This window comes from Thalassophryne amazonica, chromosome 7 (genome assembly GCF_902500255.1).
Source record: "Thalassophryne amazonica chromosome 7, fThaAma1.1, whole genome shotgun sequence".
In the NCBI taxonomy this organism is placed as follows: Eukaryota; Metazoa; Chordata; class Actinopteri; order Batrachoidiformes; family Batrachoididae; genus Thalassophryne; species Thalassophryne amazonica.
Window position 1 is genome coordinate 34,303,998 of NC_047109.1, and position 22,328 is coordinate 34,326,325.

General features: G+C 41.1%; 1 protein-coding gene and 1 long non-coding RNA gene across 2 annotated transcripts in view; one reads left to right on the forward strand and one right to left on the reverse strand.

Moving 5' to 3' along the window:
* Positions 1–22,328, reverse strand: part of pafah1b3 — a 69,331-nt gene that overhangs the window by 26,120 nt on the left and 20,883 nt on the right. The gene's annotated exons all lie outside the window — the stretch shown is intronic.
* LOC117513761 lies at positions 9,102–20,643 on the forward strand. Its single transcript, XR_004561706.1, has 3 exons — positions 9,102–9,804; positions 20,513–20,518; positions 20,633–20,643. It is a non-coding gene; the product is annotated as an uncharacterized LOC117513761 (long non-coding RNA).

The following is a 22,328-nucleotide window of genomic DNA, read 5'->3' on the forward strand; positions in this document are numbered from 1 at the left end:
TGAGGCCAGCAGATGTCGCTGTGCATATGTAGTTAGTAAACCTCACTCCCAGCAGCTCAAAAGAATTCTCTGGTCAAAAGGCCAGAGTCCTGGGTTTTAGCCTTCTGGTTAGAGAGTCCAACTTCCACGCCGGAGATCATGAGTTCGCGTCCAGAGGGGAGTGAATGGGCTGAGTCATAACAATACAATGCAGAGTCAACAAGTAAACCAAAGAATGCATCAAAAAATGTAATGCTAATTTTTTAGGCAGAAATTTATTTGTCACTGTTTTTATTGAAAAACATAAACTACATTTACATAAGTTTAATTAACTATAAACTGTTAAGTTACTAAAACTTTAATTAAATTTTTGAAAATTATTTTATGTAAGTTGGCAAACTCAAATGGTTTTAGGCAATCGGTTTCCTCAAATGGTTTAAGTTCAACAAACTCATTGAGTTTTACAGTGCAGCTGCCTCCATCCTCCTTACGTCTTCTTGCGAATTCACTGAGAGAAAAAAGTTATGAGCAAAGGCTCAAACAAATTTGCACTTGCATCATTCGTCTACTGTACACTTAGACGGGACATGTACATAAGTATATACACATCAACTGATGACATACATAGTGAAGTGATTTTGATTTATGTCCACGCAAAATACAGCAATCAGACACACGTGCCTCACAGTGTACAGTTGTTAGTCCATAACTGTCCAAACACAGTAGGTGTTTTCCAGCTGGAATGTCCAGAATGACAGATCACCACAGCTGCTTCTATCAGAAGCCACACCTCCCGTTAGTGGAGCGCACACACCCACGTGTCAGTGTGTGTGTTTGCAAAGTCACACTCGTGGGGAACTTAGACAAATTTCACAGCAGTAGAACAGTGATTGTCTGCAGTCTGTCGTCATGCCAAGAGTGCGACTGGCCACACATTTGCTAAGTGCCATGCGAGCGGTGTTAGATGTTTGTGCATGTCACCTGGAATTTGGCCGGCACTTGCCATGAGAGGGTGTGATGGGTTTGCACAGCACACACTCTGTCTTTCAGGCGCTTGTGTGTGCAGATAGTTGTAGCAACAGGTGTACGAGGCATTGGTGACAGGGACGATATTACACGGTTTGCACACGATTCCTGCATCATGGGCACTAAGCATGCACTTCTTCCAAACTTCACATTATGTGTGAAGGGGCCCTAAGATGGGTCAAATAAAAAAATTATTTGCAATTCATGGCATGCAATTTGATTTGATAAGCAATAAAAAGGAAATGTAAATTATATGTATTTCACTTCAGTCTCAAAGAAATAACTGAAAACATTAACTTGTTCATTTTCTGAACCCATATATTCAAGTTAAGGGAAACGGAGATGAAGCCCATCCCAACGGCAAATGGGTGCGAGGCAGGGTAGAGCCTGGAGAAGCTGCCAGTCTGTCACAGGGCCACACATAGACAAACAAATTCATTCAGCTAATACCAATACCGGACCCTATCTTCCTCTTCCGACAATCTTAAGGATGCCTCGATTGTCGTGATGACGCTAAAGATAATCTTATCAGATATTCCTGCCGTGTGTGGTGTGTTAAGAGCGCTCTGATCTGCTCGGAAGGACGTCAGGAGTGCTCCGATCGCAAATCGGGGATATCCAACATGTTGGACTGTCTTGGCCTGATATCGCAGTGTGTGTTGCGTCCCCCCAACCACAAACGAGTATGCAGCCTGCTGAATGTGTTGGGCAGCCAATCAGAAAGCGAGATGACAGATGCACGAAGCGGAAAATGAAATCAAAACAACTGTTCTGACTTACCAGAAAGTCCGGTGGTCGCAGTCGCCACTCCTTTAAAGAACGCCTTTTTTTTTCTTTTTGTGTCCTTTTTTCCCCCTCTGTTTTAAATAGTCCACAAAGTATCTCCGTTTGTTTACTCTGAAGTCACGTTGAATCTCCAGAGGTTTTGCGAGATTTCCTGTGTGACCTGGGAATGTCAGTATGTGAAATCTGTTTGTGTGTGGTGTGTTGTTTTATTGTGTAGTTGCACACCACACACTGTACGAGTGAAGGTTGGGTAGGATTACTTTGAAATGTAATCCAAAAGTAATCAGGTTACAAGTAATCCAAATGTTTGTACATACATACATGTAATCCTCATGTATTCTTTCAAAGTAATCCTACCCAACCTTGTGTACGACCAAACCTGTTAGATGTATGATTTTTTTATCTCCACGTGTGGGTGTCAGGTTTTGGAAACCTACACATAATTTTAAAGTCCTGTTGTGTGAATCAGGCATAAGCTGCATGTCTTAGGAAGTGAGAAGGAGCTCGAGCATGCAGAGGGAACCCACGCAAACTCCACACACAAAGGACCAGGTTGGAAGCAAAGCTGGGAACCGCTCATTGTGCTAACATTAAGCCACCTGAAAACATGTCAGATGTACTAGTTTATGACTGATTAAAATAACAATACAACAATTTTACAGATGTATATACACTGGAAGAACTGTTTCAGATGCAATGCCATTTTGGGGCGGTTAAATTAATTTAACTGATGACAAATGATCAATAATGAGAGCATAACATGATCATTCATTAGCCTGTTGAAAAGTACAACTACTAAATAAACCAAATACATACATCCTCAGATTCAAATGTGTACTCATTCTTCCATTATCTTGGCAGCATAATCTGAATACGATCTTTTGGGAACCCATAACCCTCATTGGCAGCTGTGTTAAATGGAGTTAATAATTAAAATGAGCATTGTTTGAACATAAAATTTAAGTGCTGAAAGTCCAGTACTTGAAGAAAAAAAAAAAAAAAAATAAAAAATGAACCAACTCTGTGAATTTGAGTCCAACTTAATGTGTAAAAGAATAAAAAGAACCACACAAAGATGTTGAAATTGTGTGTATGTGGGTCGGTGGGGGCTCTCGCTTCTGGTGTCAAGTGTCCACCCCACTCTGGGGACAGTGTCAGGTGTGGTGATTGACTGGGGCGGTCCACCTGTCAAACAGGAATGAATGTGTCATACTCAGGGAGGACAGAAACCTCCCCTGGAGACTCCGGTAAAGTTAGAAAGATATCCACAGAGTCGAAGTTCACGGCTCAGTCTTAAGAGAAATGTTGTAGAAAAAACAACAACATTAGTTTCTAACCTCAGGAAGTTAGACAACAAGCTACCACCTTATTTTATCTGAATGAACACGCGGGCTGAGAAACTGAAGCGTAGGGACCGTCTACAAAGTGCATAAACCAAAAGAGACACCAGAAAAATATTCACTAAATTCAGGTGTGGTGTCACCAAATTCACTCATCACATCAGTGCTCTCCTGCTGGATATACTACAGCACTCAGTTTGGACAAATGCGCAAAAATTGAATTTTAGTGAATTGGTGTGTGCTGTAAATTTTGTGTAAATTTAAACAATGAAAAATTCCTGTAAATTTTTAAAAAGGCAATTTTTTTTTTCCAAACTGAGCCCGCTCGGATCACCTCCCTGCCTCACCGGCTGTCGCCAAAATATAAATAAATAAAAATCATTATTGCAGTGATAGGTTTTGCAATCAAGATTTCCTGCAGTAATTGATAAATAAACTGAAATTTTGTGAGACCTGAGTTCATGTTTTGGGAGATATTTTTTCAGTAGTATTCACATTTTGCAATTAATAGTTTGCTGATAATTCACAATTGGCAGCTGATTCACGTTTTGGGGGTTAACAGAGGTCATTTGTACATGCTCCCAAATACAAAATGTGTTTGTGAGCAGATGGCATATCTTTGTGGCCATAGCAGGGTTCAAACACCAGATCGCTTGAGACCAAGGCTCGACCAAGTTAGCCAAATCTGGACTTCACCTTGTTACATGTAAAAAAAAAAAAAAAAAAAACTGTATTGACACCGAACCAAAATTCAAAATGTGAAGAGAAATTTATTTTAGTATTATTTTGATTTGATGTTTAAAAAAAATGTGATAAACCTGTGGTACCTCACCCACAAAGCACATACAACCGTACAGCCATGCACTGAAACAGATATAAAATCGTGTGGCGTCAGACAAAAATGTGAAAGTTATTATACAGGGTTTGTTGTACGAGGAGCGTTGAGTTGTGTCATTCAAATAGGGACACTGCGAGGCTTCCCCTTTGTTGGATTCTTCTCCTTTTGACGACGTCTGTGGCACCTCATCTGATGTTTTTTCATGCAGAACTGTGGCATCTTTGACTTGGCTATAACCCAGAAAGATAAAGTAATTTCAAAAATCATTTGCAGCAGTTTTCTTAAGACTTTTCTCAGTAAATGCTGAAATGATCAAATATTTCATTATCATCCGAAGTGTTGAATGGCTCACATTTGACTCTTGCAGTCAGTCGACAAAGGCAGCGTGCATTGAGTCTCTCTTCCCGCCCCTGAGTCACACAAACACACAAAGACCTTAGGCTAAAGTTAGATCTGGGATAGTGCAAACGAAATGCCCTGTTTTAAATCCTTTTACCTTTGCAGTGGCACAGCCTGCCACGCTGCGCTGGCACTCCAACCACAGCTGCAGCTGCAGCTGGGTCTCTGCTGACAGAAGCTAAAATTATAAGAGAGCTTAAAGTCACAAAAGCAAATCCAACAACTCTGATAATATAAAATATGAGATTATTACTTATACATCGCCGTTGTTTAAAATCCACTGCACACTCGCATACCTCTGATGACTGTGCTGACAGACTGCTCATGAGTCTCAGGAACACCTTTAGAAATACAACGGCAGACGGTAAGAAACTGACGTGAAAAACAGATTGTCGGAAAATGTAATGACAATACCTCTGCTGTGCTCCAGGAGCAGTGACAGTACAAGTAGGAAGAGCACAAACATCGTGGATCCCATGCTGTAAGTCAGGTTAAAACCAATCATTCACGTGCACCGACTCCAGTCCCAGTGAGGGAACCAGCACCTCATGAAGTTGACTGAGGTCTCGGATTATAGCCAAGTCTGGTCTGAGCCTCTCCATTGGCTGACTGTCATCAAAAGGAAGGAAAAAAAACAACTGTACATTTGAATAACAGCTCATTGCTTCACATTTACCTGCAACCATTTCAACATGTTCGTTAGCTGTCATGTGGCAAGTTTCACTTCTTGTAAAACCAGTGTCTTATCAGCAGTCAAAGGGAATTTTGTACCAGGAAACTATTTATTTGATGGTCTATTTGGCTGCTTCTTGCCAGCATATTTTTTATGGGAACTGCTGACTTCATTAGAACGTCCAAGAATCGGTCACACTGATAATTCTGCACACCAGTAAATAGGATCGTGATTGTTTTTCTGTAATATGATCCAGGGAAAAGATGAAATAATACGAAAGTCTGTATGCTGGTATTTTCTAACACTCGACTACAGATCCTATTCAGGGTCAAAAGTATTATGGGGTATAGAATTTCAACGTCAGGAAACACCCCCATGAAAACGAAAAGATTTATTTGAACCACTAGTAATTCAATGGGGACAAGTAGGAACACAACCAGTACTGTGTCAACATGAGGGTTACTCCATCTTCCATTTTAACCAACATAGTCTGATATGTACAGTCCTTATTATTGCATTTTCCAGAGTACAAATTACACTGCGTTTAAGTTGCACCTGTCAAAAAATGCCTCTTGAAGAAAAAAAAATCATATAAGTCACATTGAAGTGTAACTCACACCTTTTTTCTCTATAATTACAACCCCAATTCCAATGAAGTTGGGACGTTGTGTAAAATGGAAAAATAGAATACGATTTGCAAATCCTCTTCAACCTATTTTCAATTGAATACACCACAAAGACAAGATATTTAATGTTCAAACTGATAAACTTTATTGTTTTTGTGCAAATATTTGCTCATTTTGAAATGGATGCCTGCAACACGTTTCAAAAAACCTGGGACAGTGGTACAGTGGGGGAAAATAAGTATTTGATCCACTGTCAATTTTGCACGTTTTCCCACCTACAAAGAATGTAGAGGTCTGTAATTTTTTATCTTAGGTACAGAATCTAAAAAAAAAAAAAAAAAAAAAATCCAGAAAATCACATTGTATGATTTTGAAATAATTCATTTGCATTTTATTGCATGAAATAAGTATTTGATCCCCTACCAACCAGCAAGAATTCTGTCTCTCACAGACCTGTTCATTTTTCTTTAAGAAGTCCTCCTATTCTGCACTCTTTACCTGTATTAAACTGCATGTTTGAACTTGTTACCCGTATAAAAGACAACTGTTCACACAATCAATCACACTACAACCTGTCCACCATAGCCAAGACCAAAGAGCTGTCTTAAGACACCAGGGACAAAACTGTAGACCTGCACAAGGCTGGGATGGACTACAGGACAACAGGCAAGCAGCTTGGTGAGAAAACAACTGTTGGTGTAATTATTAGAAAATGGAAGATCATGTCCAATATCAGCCTAATTCTCCTGCCATGTGAACCAGGCCTAACCTGGATGTATTTTAAGAGGTTAAAAAGTCACATTCTATTGCTATTTTTTATAGTATGATCTCACGGACATTAGCGTGGTGACGTCACTTCCTGGTGTTGCTAGCTGATAACTTTGCTTTATTTTTGGCTAAATATAATACATTTATCATGTATTATGTAAAAGATAGCAAAAAATAAACGTCTAAAACTGGACACAGTGTTTTTGTAACTGGATGATAGAATCCCTAAATTCCTTGCAATTGAATGTTGAGAAACATTGTTCTTAAACTGCTGGACTATTTTTTCATGCAGTTGTTCACAAAGTGGTGATCCTCACCTCATCTTTGCTTGTGAACGGCTGAGCCTTTTGGAGGTGCTCCTTTTAAATCCAATCATGACACTCACCTGTTTCCTGTTCTTTGAGCATTCATCAACTTTCCCAGTCGTACATCAAGCAAGAATGGGAAAGAATTCCACTGACAAAACTTCAACAATTAGTGTCCTCAGTTCCCAAACGCTTATTGAGTGTTGTTAGAAGGAAAGGTGTGTAACACAGTGGTAAACATACCAGTGTCCCAACTTTTTTGAAACATGTTGCAGGCATCCATTTCAAAATGAGCAAATATTTGCACAAAAACAATAAAGTTTATCAGTTTGAACATTAAATATCTTCTTTGTGGTGTATTCAATTGAATATAGGTTGAAGAGGATTTGCAAATCATTGTATTCTGTTTTTATTTACATTTTACACAACGTCCCAACTTCATTGGAACTGGGGTTGTATACACACCTGTCACAGTGGAGCTGAATTGAACTAATGAAGTTGTGGCTGCAGTGTAGACTTTTAGCTTTAATTTGTGGTGTTTCTGAGAACTGTCTGCTCCAGAGATTTACCATACGGCACCATACTGTTTGTATTATACAAATAATGAATGTTTCGAGTTCAATGGAATATTTCATGAGGTGAAAGCTCCTTTTGGTGGGAGCAAGCAGCAGCTGTAGTCAGAGTCCCTCACAGATATCCTGACTTCTCACCCTGTCCCAGAGTGTAAGTCCAGATGTGCAACTGTTTGAGTTCAACAGTTTGACCTTTAAGGGGTTGACTGACATGGTTACCAAGTACAACAGTTATGTAACCAAACAGAAAGTTAATATGACTTCATATCAGTGTGTATTAGTAATGACAGAGAGAGGTGATAATCTAGATGTTAAGCATTGGGTTTAAGAGCAGAGGATCCTCAGTTCAAACTTCTGCCAAACTAGAAAAACACTAAAGGCCCTCAGGCAAATGCCTTAATCCCCTAGTTTCACCCGGTGTGCAGTCAAGCACCTTGCATTGGCGTGTGGTGTGTGTGTGTGAGGCATCACTGCAAAGCACTTTGAGCTTGTGATTCAGATGGAAAAGTCTTAATATCCCCAATATGTATGCATATTTACCTAAACTTGTGATCTTGACTATTTTTAACACAAACGATCCCTTCATATGCCATACCAACCACTGAGCGTGGGTGTAAAAACGGTTATTCTCTAGTGGATGTTGTTTATGTACTCACAAGAAATATTCTCTGGAAGCCTTAAAAAAAAAAAAAAAAAAAATGTATTGTGTAACTGACAACTGATATGTCACCAAATCAACACACTGTTCTGGCCTACAAGGAAAAGACAAGAACCATCATGTTTTCATGTTTATATATCCTTCTTTCACTTACAGAATGAGCCGCTGTCACAAAATTGTTGTACACCATAATCCTTTTTTAAGAGCTTCACGTGCCTTTCTGTCATCTTCAAATGTTCTGAGTTACAAATACATCCATTCATTGTAGTAAACTGCCTTTCGCGAAAACATTCATGCAATAGGTGAAGCAAAATGTACAAAGACAATAATGAAATCCAAATGTTACATAATAATAAGTATAACATAACAGTAAACTTACAGCTGGTTTATAAAAACAAAACTCAATGGTCATTTGAAAGCACAAGCTCAGATCAGAGGGGACAAAGCTACAAACACATGAATGAAACTCAGTGAAAATAAGAAAGCAATATGTTTACATTTGATATATTTTTTATAAGTCTCAATTTTCCAACAGCTTGACAGAAAACTGATTTTAAGTGAAATTGTATAAATGTTTTTAAAAGCTGGAAAAACTGTCCATGTAGTAAAGCAAAATGACCTGGATAACATAATCAAGCACCATGAAAGCAGTTGTTGCTGAATGTGGCTGTTTAAAGGACTCTCAATATCAAAATACTGTGACAATCCAAAAGCGCAGGGTTACTAACGTGGAACAAAATGGGGCTTCAGCTCTCTACAGCACAGCACATTCATTTTCTGACGGAAAGGTTTGTGTTCCCGTTATCCATCATCCCCCAACCATGCGACACTCTCCACCAACACACACACGACCAGACCGCTGCAGTAGTGTTACCGTGTCCATGCTGCTCAGTTCTCACCAGGCTTGTCGAGCATGGATTTGAGATGGTCATGCAGGGTTTCGCACACAGACTGGTAGCCCCGAGGGGTCAGGTGAAGGTAATCATACATGTCCTGATGGGAGATGCTACCATCTGAGAGGACAAAGCCAGGGTCCACGTTGAGGAAAGAAGCATGAGGGAGGGCTGATACAGCCTCCTTCACCAGTTTGTTCACGCTGTCATTTCTCTCTCGCAGAGGGTTGGGTTTTACCTCTGGGCAGTAGACCCTAGGAAGCACACATGGATGCATTTGTCAAAACTGTCAATGAATCACACCCTCCGCAGCAAAGTATGCCATTCAGATCAGAAATTTACATAAATCTTGGACAAATATCTCACTCAAAAGTCAATTTTCTCAAAGTCCACACGTGACATCTGATCATCTTATCTGCACGTTAATACAGTTAGAATGTCTCTTTTATTTCCATATAAAATATTTAAAATTATTAAGAGATTTCCGGTAGTATTCAGTTTGTCAAGCATTTCAGTGGATCAAAGTTTTACACTGGTCAAGACGACTGCCTCCTTAAAACAGTAAGTTTCCCAAAACTGATGGAATTACTTTTAAACACATTCTGAAGAACAAAGTGAGATAAATCTGGGCATGGGGGGTTGTATTGAAGGACCTACATGCAGAACAGGAGTGCTCCGAGAGCAAAATATCCCCCACTGGCAAATGCTGCTTTGGTACAAGTGCTTGCCACATTTTGATAACAGTTCAAGGAATTGCACCAAGTTTCCCAAAATTCATCCTAAAAATGTGACAGATGATTTCAGAATGCAGGCACCAACTCATGCAACTGGCAGTGTCTAGATCTGTTATTCAAGGTGGGCCATAATTCAGGTAAAATAAGCCCAACTGGAACAATATGAAAATATGCATATTACGAACCTATAACAAGGACTTGTACCAAGTAGGGCTGCCACAAACAACTATTTTGATAGTCGACTAGTCCTAGTCAACGATTATTACGACTAGTCGGATCATACGTAATTTCCTAAATTTAAGGCCTGCAGCATTTTCCAAGTAACATCAGGGGATGAAAACATTTCCAAATCAGTGACTATTTCTTAGACTCCATTTGCATCAATCATTCAGAAATACAAACAGTGTGTAGTAAATCTGTCTCAGGTAGGCAGTTCTCAAAAACTAAATGTCCATGCTGGAAGGAGACAAATGAGGGAAGCCACCAAGACACAACTCTGGAAGAACTTTTGGCTTCTGTGAGTGGAGAAACTGGGAATAGTGCAACATTTTTATTTTTATCATTTTACATATAGTCCCAACTTTTTCTGATTTGTGGTTGTTTTGTTGCATTTCTGAAATTACAGAACTGCTATAAAGAAAAGTGTTAACATTTTATTGTTTTAAAACTGTGTGGAGCAAATGCAAACACCAAACTCTTATAAACAAGGAAAAAATGCACGGACATGTGCAAGCAAACTTTGATATAAGCTGAACAGAACAATGCAGGCTGATTTGACTCTCCATATTTTTGTATTAATAAATCAGAATAAAATAGGTAACTCACTTTCAAATGAATAAAACATATAGCTGCAGCTTATAATAACTTTGAAAAATAACAAAAATCAGCAGCTTGTATTTTTATTCTGACTCCAGTTCATTTTAGTGTGATGAAGTCATTTTTTTTCTCCTCATCAGTCACGTTTTGTGCTTGAACACTACATTAAGCTCAGGGTTGAAGAAATACATACCTTTGGAAAATAACAGCCGTTAAAGTTCAGAGTTCTCACCTGCTTTTTTGTGATCTGTACCTCTGAACATCACTGCACAGCTTCTCCACAGCAGGGTTTTTATTTTTAACCCATGTATGCATAATTTTTGCTCAGTTCATTTATATAGTCTCATTTTTAAAGATATTTTTAAGACATTTAACTGTTTATTTCATCTCATGATCTCATAAATTCAGTATACAAGGTGCACATGGTGTGAACAGGACGGTTTTGTTTTTTTTTTGGGGGGGGGGGGGGGTGTTTGTTTTTTAACATGTTCCATCGGGTTAAAATCCTCATCTCTCTGCTCCGTGCTCGCTGTCTCATTTGGACTGATGGTTCTCAGCAGTATATAACGTCTCGTGCCTCCAGAATTTCCCTCCCTCGCAGTTTGCAGCCAGTTGACTCCACGTGCGCACGCACACGCACACAGCTCCGTCGGTAAACTGCGCATTTTACATGGCTTTGAACAAGACGGCCACTATTGTAACTGGCCGTCTTTCCTAAAATTTTGAACGTCCAAATGACGGCAGTGATTGCAGCCGAAAATAAAACAGTATACCATTTCTTCCTGTGATGTCATGCTGTGTATATAACGCACAATGGAACCGGTGTTGCAGACCAAATAGTCCCCCCCCCCCCCAAAAAAAAATTGGTCCGCCCTGCCTCCACTGCGCATGCGTCATTTGGGACCACAGCAGCTCGTCTGAGAAGGGACTCTCTTCAACCCAAAGCAATCAAAGGGAATAATGTGATTGTTAACCATCAGATGACAAAGTAAAACCTCTTAAATCATTCTAAAGTCAGTTTTAAGCAGAAATGAGGCGATAATCGTCAGTCACTACTGACGCTTTGAAATGACGGAGGCTCGTGCTGCTGCTGCACTTTGATCGTTTCTTTTATGATGAAATAATGCTGAATTTATGTGGTAATGATTGTTCTACAAAAGCTTCAGATATCTGTGCTGAGATAGATGATGACTGGAGTGCAGTTTAAGCAGAAACGAGGTAATCAGTTGATGCACAGAAATGGACGCATGCACAGTGAAGGTAGGGCGGACCGTTCAGTCTGCAATAAACTATGTCCCGATAAGTGGTCAAATCTCGCGGGGTTCAAACGAGACTGCAGTGCCTATGACTCCTAAAAGTGTGAGAGAATCTGACTTCAGAAAGCTTATACCCTATTTGGGACGGGCCGAGAGGCAGAAATCGCCACAACATAATTCCCCTTCAGGACTTCAGCCAGCGGCAGAGAACAAGTGCTTTCCTGCATTTAAGAACACGGGGGTGGGGGGTGGGTGACTAAAAACAAATTAACCTAGTCAAGGCATCCGGCACAAAATTTTTGTATCTTTGGAAGCACTGCAAAAAAAATTCAAGGTAACACAAACAAACAGTCTATTGTACAGACATTTAAGAATCTTGGGAAAATACAGTGTTGATGCACATCATTCAAGAAGGAGGTGTAAATGAACACCCAGGGATGAATGAACTTCAGTTCTAAAGGTCTAACAAAAGACAACAACGGAACTGATGGAGTTCTTTATGGTCCATGGCCATTTGACTGACAAAAGTGCCTCACCCACCACTGACGAGAAGTCATCACAACACAGCAGTGGTGTGATCAGAGCAGGGGAAGTGTACCAAAATCTCTCTTAAATAGGGAGTATGTTACATATTTTCATCATTATGGCACAGTATTGACAATGATTGTGAACAAATGATGCTTTTGCAGGCCTCAGCTAAAGAGGAAAGAATATCTGTCATCACTTTAATCCTAACCATAGCTTGGTGGATTCCAGGTGATGTCTGCTGAGCTTTGTGTTCTACTTGGATGGCTTGTTGCTGTACTGTGCTCTCCCAACATGCCTAGTTAGGGTGGTCCACTATTTTGAATATTAAAAAAAGTGCATTGCGGCACATCAGCTGTCTTCTATATCCTCAACCTCAGGTTATGAAGTATAACCGCTTGTTGCTGCAAATTTTCCGATTTTTCCAGACAGCAGTCCGATCAACTGAACCAAACACATTGTGAATATCAACAGAGGCTGTCGATATCAAATCAAATCATTTTATTTATATAGCGCTAAATCACAACAAACAGTTGCCCCAAGGCACTTTATATTGTAAGGCAAAAGCCATACAATAATTACAGAAAAACCCCAACGGTCAAAACGACCCCCTGTGAGCAAGCACTTGGCGACAGTGGGAAGAAAAACTCCCTTTAACAGGAAGAAACCTCCAGCAGAACCAGGCTCAGGGGGGGCAGTCTTCTGCTGGGACTGGACTGGTGTGAATATGTGTGCTTGATTTTAATGAGTCCTCCTAAACCTGAGATGTGATCCAGCCAGACTGTCTACAACTATCAGAGAAAACAGTCATATCTCGAAGCCTGTCCAGATTCAGATCAGATGGCAGTCTGAGGAAAATGTACTGTACATTCAGCATTGGATGGGTTTCAATTCTAATTATGACCACCAGGGGACCGAGTTAAATCCTCATCCAAGCCATATTTTGACAGAGTTCCTATATCAAGGTGAAACTTGGTACACCAGCTCTCTTCAATAAGACGTGGAACAAGTTCAACATGTGAAACATTTTGACTCTCATTCTGGCGACCAGGGAGATGAGGCTCTGAAATCTAGTGTACATGACAATACCACAAGTACTTCATGGGCCGTAATGGAACTCGCCACCTTGCTAACACCTTGCATTAGTTTGATGTTGGACTTGCTGATGCAGGTTAAGGTAAGCATTGCCCTTATTTTGCAAAAATAATAATAATGAATAAATAAATAAATACATATGCCTCTTCAGGAACCATCTCCTTATCATGGTGGAGAGGTTTGTGTGCCCCTATGAACCTGAGAGCTGTGCTGTCTGGAGCCTGTGTGCTCCTGGTAGTGTCTCCCATGGCAAATTGGTCTCAGGCAAGAGGCCAGATTAGGAATAGTTCACAAGGACAACCGTGACAGAACAAGACAAAGGAAATGTGACCCGGCCAGGAGGAAGCCCAGGCCCCCGTCTGGAGCCAGGCCTGGATGGATGGCCCGTCAGCGAGCAACCTGGGCTTGCCACGGAGCCCAGTCGGGCTCAGCTTGAAAACAATACGTGGACCTTCCATCTCCACCCTGTGGGCTCACCACCCGCAGGGGGAACTGCTGGTGTCGGGTGCACTGTCCCTTGGGTAGCAGTGAAAGTCGAGGGCCTCGGCGGACCAGACCTGGACAGCAGGGCTAGATCTGGGGGTGAGGAATGTCACCTTGCTGTGGGGGAAGGAGACGGAGCTTGTGCAGAAGGTGGAGCAATACCAGTTAGATCTGGTGGGCCTCGCCTCCACAACCAGTCTCCTTGATAGGGGTTGGACCTTATTCTCCTCTGAAGTTGCCAAGGGTGTGAGGCACCGGGCGGGTGGTGGAAATACTCACAAGTCCCCTGCTGAGCGCCGCTATGTTGGAGTTTACCTCGGTAGATGAGAGGGTCACCTCCCTGTGCCTTCGGTGGGCAGGGGGGAAATCTGACTGTTGTTTGTGTGTATACGCCGTACAGCAATTTGGAGTATTCGGCCTTCTTGGAGTCCCTGAATGGAGTCCTGTATGGGGCTCCAGTGGGGGACTCCATTGTTCTGCTGGGGGACTTCAACGCACACGTGGGCAATGACAGAGACACCTGGAGAGGCGTGACCGGGAAGAACAGCATCCCCAATCTAAACTCGAATGGTCATTTGTTATTGGACTTCTGTGCTAGTCATGAACTGTCCATAACGACACCATGTTCGAACATAAGGACGCTCTTAAGTGTGCATAGTACCTAGGTCGAAGATTGATGATGAATTTTGTGATCGTATCATCTGATCTGAGACCGCATGTTCTGGACACTTGGGTGAAGAGAGGGGAAGAGCTATCAAATGATCATCATCTGGTGGTGAGTTGGATCAGAGGGACCAGCTCTTCACTCTCACAAGGATCCTGGAGGGTGCCTGGGAGTATGCCCATCCAGTCTACATGTGTTTTGTGGACTTGGAGAAGGCGTATGTTCGGGTACCCCTGGAGATACTGTGGGAGGTGCTGCAGGAGTATGGAGTGAGGGGTCCCTTCTCACGGCCATGCAATTCTGTACTCACAAAGCAGAGCTGTGGTTCTGTGCTGGGCAGTAAGCTGGACTTGTTTCAGGTGGGGATTGGCCTCCACCAGGGCTGCACTTTGTCCACCAATCCTGTTGTGATATTTGTGGAGAGGATATCGAATTGTAGTCGGGGGAAGGAGGGTTTCCAAGTTTGGTTGGCTCAGGGTCTCATCACTGCTTTCTGCAGATGATGTGGTTCTGTTGGCTTCATCAGCGTGTAACCTCCAACACTCACTGGATCGGTTCGCAGCTGCATATGAAGCAGCTGGGATTAGGATCAGCACCTCTAAATCTGAGGCCATGGTTCTCAGCAGGAAACCGATGGATTGCCTGCTCTGGGTAGGGAATGAGGTCTTGCCCCAAGTGACGGAGTTCAAGTACCTCAGAGTCTTGTTCACGAGTGAGGGGACAATGTAGTGTGAGATTGGCCAGAGAATTGGCGCATCAGGGGTGGTATTGCATTCGCTCTGCTGTACTGTTGTAACGAAAAGGGAGCTGAGCCAAAAGGGCGAAGCTCTCAATCTACTGGTCAAACTTCATTCCTACTCTCACCTGTGGTCATGAGGATTGGGTCATGACCGAAAGAACTAGATCACGTGTACAAGCGACCCGATCCCGGATAAGCGGTTGAAGATGAGTGATGAAATAAATATGACAATTTAACAGAGTTCATACAATGTATCAAATTGGGGATAATTGAGTTTGAAGCACATAACCAGATGTATGCAAATGTATGACAAACTGTAAATTCATCAGCCCATACAGGAGCTGTTTGTCACTCCAAAAAGTCATATTAGTTGAGTTTCCATTACAGATTTGCACAAACATTTAGCGAGATTTTCACAATGCTGACAAAGCAGAATAGTGAAATGACAGCATTTCTATGTATTAACTGATGACTAATATGACTGCTGGGTTCAGTGTTCTCACAATAACTGTTTTCTAGAAAGGCTTTTGTGAGAACTTTAAATCCAAAAGTCATGGCGACAGAATGGTAAGTCCTGCTAAATATTGCCTTTTTTCTAGGGCTGAAACGATTAACCGAGTAATTCGAATAATTCGATTACAAAAAATGTCTGAGGCAAAGAATTTGCCTCGAAGCTTCATTTAAAGCTGTAGTACATATGCCAGGCCTGTGGGTGGCACTGAAATGCTCCCACAAAAAAATGAGAAGAAGATCGTAGAGCATGCCCAAAACTAATGTAAGCATAATCAATGTAGCAGGCGATGCTACAAGTTTACAAAGCCACATGCTGAGTAAAATAAAGCCTTTTAAGAGAAAGGGTCTGTGTTGATCATCTGAAATGGACTTATGCGTTTAAAGTGAAGCAGTGTGTTTATATATTTTTTTTTTAAAAACTGGCTGCTCTCCACCTCCGCAGATGAAGCGAAAGGAAGCGCACTTAAAATGAATGTTTAACTATTCAAAAAAATGCCTATATTTCAGACTTGATAAGAGTTTTTAATCAACAGGCTGTAGAGTTAATTTATCAGTGCAGCTGTTGTGGAAATGTTGCACTCCGCAGCCGTTTTTTTCAAAGGCTTTGTTATTTGTCAAGTATCCACAGAAAACAAGGAATTTGACTTTGGTTTGAGCTGCTCTGTACGGCATGTAGCAATATACACTAAACACTGAATAAATCACAGCAATAAAAAGTACAAATGAAATGTGCAATAAGAAAGAAAAAAAAAAATGTCCTGTCCGCAGACTGAAGATTTCACAGAGCGCCTGGGCTTATGGTTTGGCAAAGCTCCAAAACTCTTAATAATGTGAAAAAATAAATAATTACCTGGGAAAACAGAGAGAGAGGGAACATCCTAAACTAAAAATCTGCATGATGGCACAGTGACATTGTGCCATTGCTTAAGGAGAGCCCTGCCACTACTGATATTGTTTAAAAATACAAAAGTACTTTTTTATCCGATTAATCAATAAAATAATCGATAGAATACTCCAAAAATATTCGATAGCTGCAGCCCTACTTTTTTCATTTTTTTTTTCTGTAATAAAAAAAAAATCCAATAATCTCATAATGCCATATGTCATGTCATTCAAGTCTATTTTCAATTCGCTTCTTTAATTTGCACAATCTGGAAACTAATAGAGTCTCGCCTAGTATTAAGAATTCAACAGATTGAACTTGATACTTATCATTTATAGTGTTTTCATACGTGTATATGTTCATCCAATTAAGCAAAAAACCTTCCCACATGTTAAGCATTTATAATACAACCAAATTTCCTTCACAGCTCATTGTTCTGTATTCTTTCTACAAAACTGATTTAGGTATTGATTTTCAGTGTTGATATTTTTTAAAGTATCCAACCAGAACTCCTCATAACGGAGACAAACAGTAGGTGTCTGCATCAGATACCCCAACAAAATAAAGTTTCTCCTTTCTTACATGAAAAAGTAACTATTCTACAATAAAGTAGTTTGACATTCTTCCAGATGTAATTACATACAGTCCCAAACGAGTGTGTGCCACCTTGCAAAGACATCTCATTTTTGGACATTTATGTCTGCAGTTATTTTCACCGGTGAGGACTGGAGCACTGATATACTCTGCCTACAGACCTAACTGCTTTGTCACGCCAACAGTCCAAAACCACACCTACACTCCTGTTGACACTTACCGTGCCTTATGGACAAGATCCCAAGTACCTCATACCAATCCTTGAATGAGCAATCTACTGGTTCGAAGACATCATCAGGACTACATCATTCACAAAATGTAGCAGAGTACTGAGGCCATTACAAGGGACACTCTCTGTCCCTCAACACCACCCCTTGAAAATCTGCCTACTCTTAGGAGTTTTGTATACCCCAGTAAACCATTAAATAAGTGTTGTCAAGGACACTTATGCTAATATGGTCCACCAAGGGTAGTGACCCAAAATAAGTGGCAAGAATAAGCATGATTTGTAATTAGGGATTGGCTAAAACATAATTTATTCACCTCACATTGAATGCGGAAACCAGTGACATGTTCCTGGAACCTAACCTGTGGTGGAGCTTTCTTGACAGACAACCTGCTTCTATGGGATCTGGTCAGATTCAGCCAAAATGGTGAATATATGCACCATTACGCAGGGACCATCACCCACATGGTTGGACATACCAGATGCAAAGCAGTTCATTTGGCAGGTTGAAGCAAAGGCCAATGGTGCAATGACCCTGATGAAAAACAAATCAGCACTGCACTGTATAAAACTTTGTTTGCACTTTGTTTATCCAGGCTGTAAGTGCCAACAGCTGTGATGGAACTACAAGGAAGATATAACTGTTGACGTTTGGTTCAGAGAGCCTCATTTATCATTTCAACTAACATGAGGGTAAGATATGCCATTTCTTTAAGGAATGTGTTTTGAAAACCTACAAGTACAAGCGTGTGGGCATGGGGAGCTTGTTCTTGATGATTTGGACGATAGCCATAATGCCTCCACAGATCTGTTCAGAGGTGTGACCGTAATTGTTGTTGCCTACCCACAGCACCACAACCTGGAACAACAAAAGACAAAGGTATGAAAAAAAAATCTACCAATCACATTTATAGGTTTATTTCAACAGGGTTTTGGATTACAGTATGACCTGAACAAAAAGAAAGGTGGCTCAGTGTATTGTGCCTGTTAGCAGGCCTGTTCATGTCCTCTGATTTACAGTAATTCTAACCTTGGGACTGATATAATCCAATTCTCCATTGCCAAGTCTCCACAGTACATGTTGCGTTGAATCACCGCCTATCCCAAAGTTTAGGGAATGTAGAGGAGAGAAGAGGTTCCGCCAAACCTAAAGACAAAGCAAAAAACAAAACAAAAAAACTAACTAAACATACTGAAAAAAAACACTGCTGTCCAGACATTTACAAGAACAAGACAAGTTCTTCAACAATGTACACAGAAACAGACACAGAAATATGTAATGTTTTACCCCAAACTCGTGCATAAGTGGATCAGAGAGTCTCCCACAAACAAGACGTCAGTTCTTTGCCTTTGCTCTCTGACACAAAACGGTTGGTGCTATACAGAGTGAAAGAAAGAATGAATGAACATTCGTACAGTATTTTCACAGACAGGTTTCCAGGTCAATGACATCTACTTGCAACTCTAAAAGCATGTCAGAGGAATAAAAAAAAAGCTTTATACAGTGAAACAATTTTCATGTGATTTTCTTTATTGCATATAAACGCACATTGCTACACATATGTATACACATGTCCGTATGTATACAGTGGGGTAAAAAAGTATTTAGTCGGTCCCTGATTGTGCAAGTTCTCCTACTTAGAAAGATAGAGAGGTTTGTAATTTTCAACATAGGTACACTTTAATTGTGAGAGACAAAATAAGAAAAAAAAAAAAATCCAAAAAAATCACATTGTAGGATTTTTAAAGAATTTATTTGTAAATTATGGTGGAAAATAAGTATCAAGATTTCTGGCTCTCACAGACCTGTAGCTTCTTCTTTAAGAAGCTCTTCTGTCCTCCACCTGTTACCTGTATTAATGGCATCTGTTGGAACTCGTTATCTGTACAAAAGACACCTGTCCACAGCCTCAAACAGTCAGACTCCAAACAACCATGGCCAAGACCAAAAAGCTGTTGAAGGACACCAGCAAGAAAACTGTAGATGTGCACCAGGCTGGGAAGAGTGAATCTACAATAGTCAAGCAGGTTGGTGTGAATAAATCAATTGTGGGAGCAATTGTAACAAAATGGAAGACATACAAGACCACTGATAATCTCCTCGATCTGGGGTTCCACGCAAGATGCCATCCCGTGGGGTCAAAATGATCATGGGAACGGTGAACAAAAATCCCAGAACTACACGGAGGAACCTGATGAATGACCTGCAGAGAGCTGGGACCAAAGTAACAAAGGCTACACATACGCAGAGAGGGACTCAAATCCTGCAGTGTCAGGCGTGTCCCCATGCTTAAGTCAGTACACGTCCAGGCCCGTCTGAAGTTTGCCAGAGAGCATATAAATGATCCAGAAGAGGATTGGGAGAACATCATGTGGTCAGATGAAACCAAAATAGAACATTTTGGTAAAAACTCAACTTGTCATGTTTGGAGGAAGAAGATTGGTGAGTTGCATCCCAAGGACACCATACCTACTGTGAAGCATGGAGGTGGAAACATCATGCTTTGGGGCTGTTTTCTGCAAAGTGGACAGGACGACTGATCCGTGTTAAGGGAAGAATGAACAGGGCCATGTATCGTGAGATTTTAAGCCAAAACCCTCCTTCCTTCAGTGAGAGCATGGAAGATGCAACGTGGCTGGGTCTTCCAGCATGACAATGATGCCAAACACACCGCTCAGGCAACGAAGGAGTGGCTCCGTAAAAAGCATTTCAAGGTCTTGCAGTGGCCAAGCCAGTCTCCAGACCTCAACCCCATAGAAAATTTGCAGAGGGAGTGAAAGTCTGTCTTGCCCAGCAACAGCCCCAAACGTCACTGCTCTAGAAGAGATCTGCATGGAGAAATGGGCCAAAATACGTACCAGCTACAGTGTGTGCAAACCTGGTGAAGACTTACAGGAAACGTTTGACCTCTGTCATTGCCAACAAAGATTATGTTACAAAGTACTGAGTTGAACTTTTGTAACTGACCAAATACTTATTTTCCACTATAATTTACAAATAAATTCTTTAAAAATCCTACAATGTGATTTCCTGGAATTTTTTTCATCATTTTGTCTGTCATAGTTGAAGTGTACCTATGATGAAAATTACAGACCTCTCTCATCTTTCTAAGTAGGCGAGGTTTCTGTGTAGGCTCTCAGTTGTCCAGGTGGTTTCCATAGTAGAGAAGCTTGAATCTTCGACTGGATTGGGTTGCTTGACGCGAGGACGTTTCGCTTCAAATCGCAGAAGCTTCCTCAGCTAAAATTCTTGCTCTGGTAGTCTGACTTCTATCTGACCCTTGTAGAGAAGAAAAACAGAAGCCACACAAGCTGGAGTTTTTAAACCTAACCAGACCCCTCCTACCGAGAGGCAGACTGCTATGGCTAGTGACTAAAGAATTGCTTAATTAGCACTTATTGTGCTCTTGTTAGCACCCTCCTGATGACAGTGTTCGTCAGGAAAACTGTAACGAACACTACATAGGTGAGACTAAGCAACCGTTACACAAAAGGCTATACCAGCACCGCAGAGAGGGCGCCAGTGGACCTCAGTCTGCAGTTCATCTCCACCTTAAAGACACGAACCACACGTTTGAGGACAAATAAGTTAAAATCTTAGCCAGAGAGAAGAAATGGGTTGAGAGAGGGGTGAAGGAGGCATTCTATGTCAAACAGTTGAAACCCAGCCTTAACCGGGGAGGGGTGTCTGAGACACGCTTTGTCCCGTTTACAATGGGGTACTCAGATCAAAGCAGTTTCAGTCTTTTGTTCATGGTAATGAGTCATTCACATCATCAGTAGAGGCGTCAGTCCTATCACTAGGAGGGACAGCTACCCTGTCATCAGGAGGGTCAAGCAACCCAGTCCAGTCGAAGATTCAAGCTTCTCTACTATAAGTAGGAGAACTTGCACAATCAGGGACTGACTAAATACTTTTTTACCCCACTGTACATATCTTTCTCTCTCTCTGGAGAGAGAGAGAGAGTGAGAGAGCGACAGTGGCAGGGAGAGTGAACGTGCTGTCTTTTGTATTTTCATCAGGACCTGCCATTCCTTTTTTCTGGATTTTGAAAGGAATCAAAATTTATGAATTGAAACATGTAATCCAGGTTCTTCTGATTATGGGATTAATGAAATGCATCATGGACAGTTGGCTATTACTGGTGACTGCATTGGTAATAATGGATGAGCCTTTTAGTGATCTGATGACCACAATATTCTAATCTTTTGCATTTACATGTACTACTGTTCTTCTGTTCTTCCAACCAGACTTCGGATGGCAATCGAACCACACTCATACGGCATTTGAAGTTCATTCTGCATTCCTACTGCATTCTAGGTATTCCTACTGTGTTCTAACTACATTTGAATTGCATTCGAAAACTAATACACGAAGAATGTGCAAGAATCATTTGAAGCGAGTTTGGCCCACATTTTAAGTATTCGAATGGCATTCTTACACAGCTGTCGGAATATGTCCCTCACAATAGGCCTCATGTATCAACGTTGCGTACGGCCATATTTGAGCGTATATGGGGTGTACGCCAAAACAGCTGCGCTACTTGGCATTTATCAATGTGGTCGTTGGCGTACGCTGCACTGAAATATACACCAGGTCGAGGAGGTGGCGTAAATTATACACCAAAATGAACCAGTGCTGGAATCCACATAAAAATGAAGATGATCAACATGATAAACAGTGCCATTATACAAATCAATGCATATGTTACATAAATAACACTTTCCTGATTATACTACATAATAATCAATACAAATCCCGCCTTTGCGGGATTGTTATGGAGCATGATCCGTGGCCACAGTGTTACTGCAAAGAAAGCGCTGCTCGCCTTTTTTCTCCAGACTTCGAGCCTAGAGCCAGAGCAGTGCTGAGCTTAACTTCATGTGGTGTGATCGTTGTAGACTATGAAATTGATAATAACTGTAGTTTCATCATT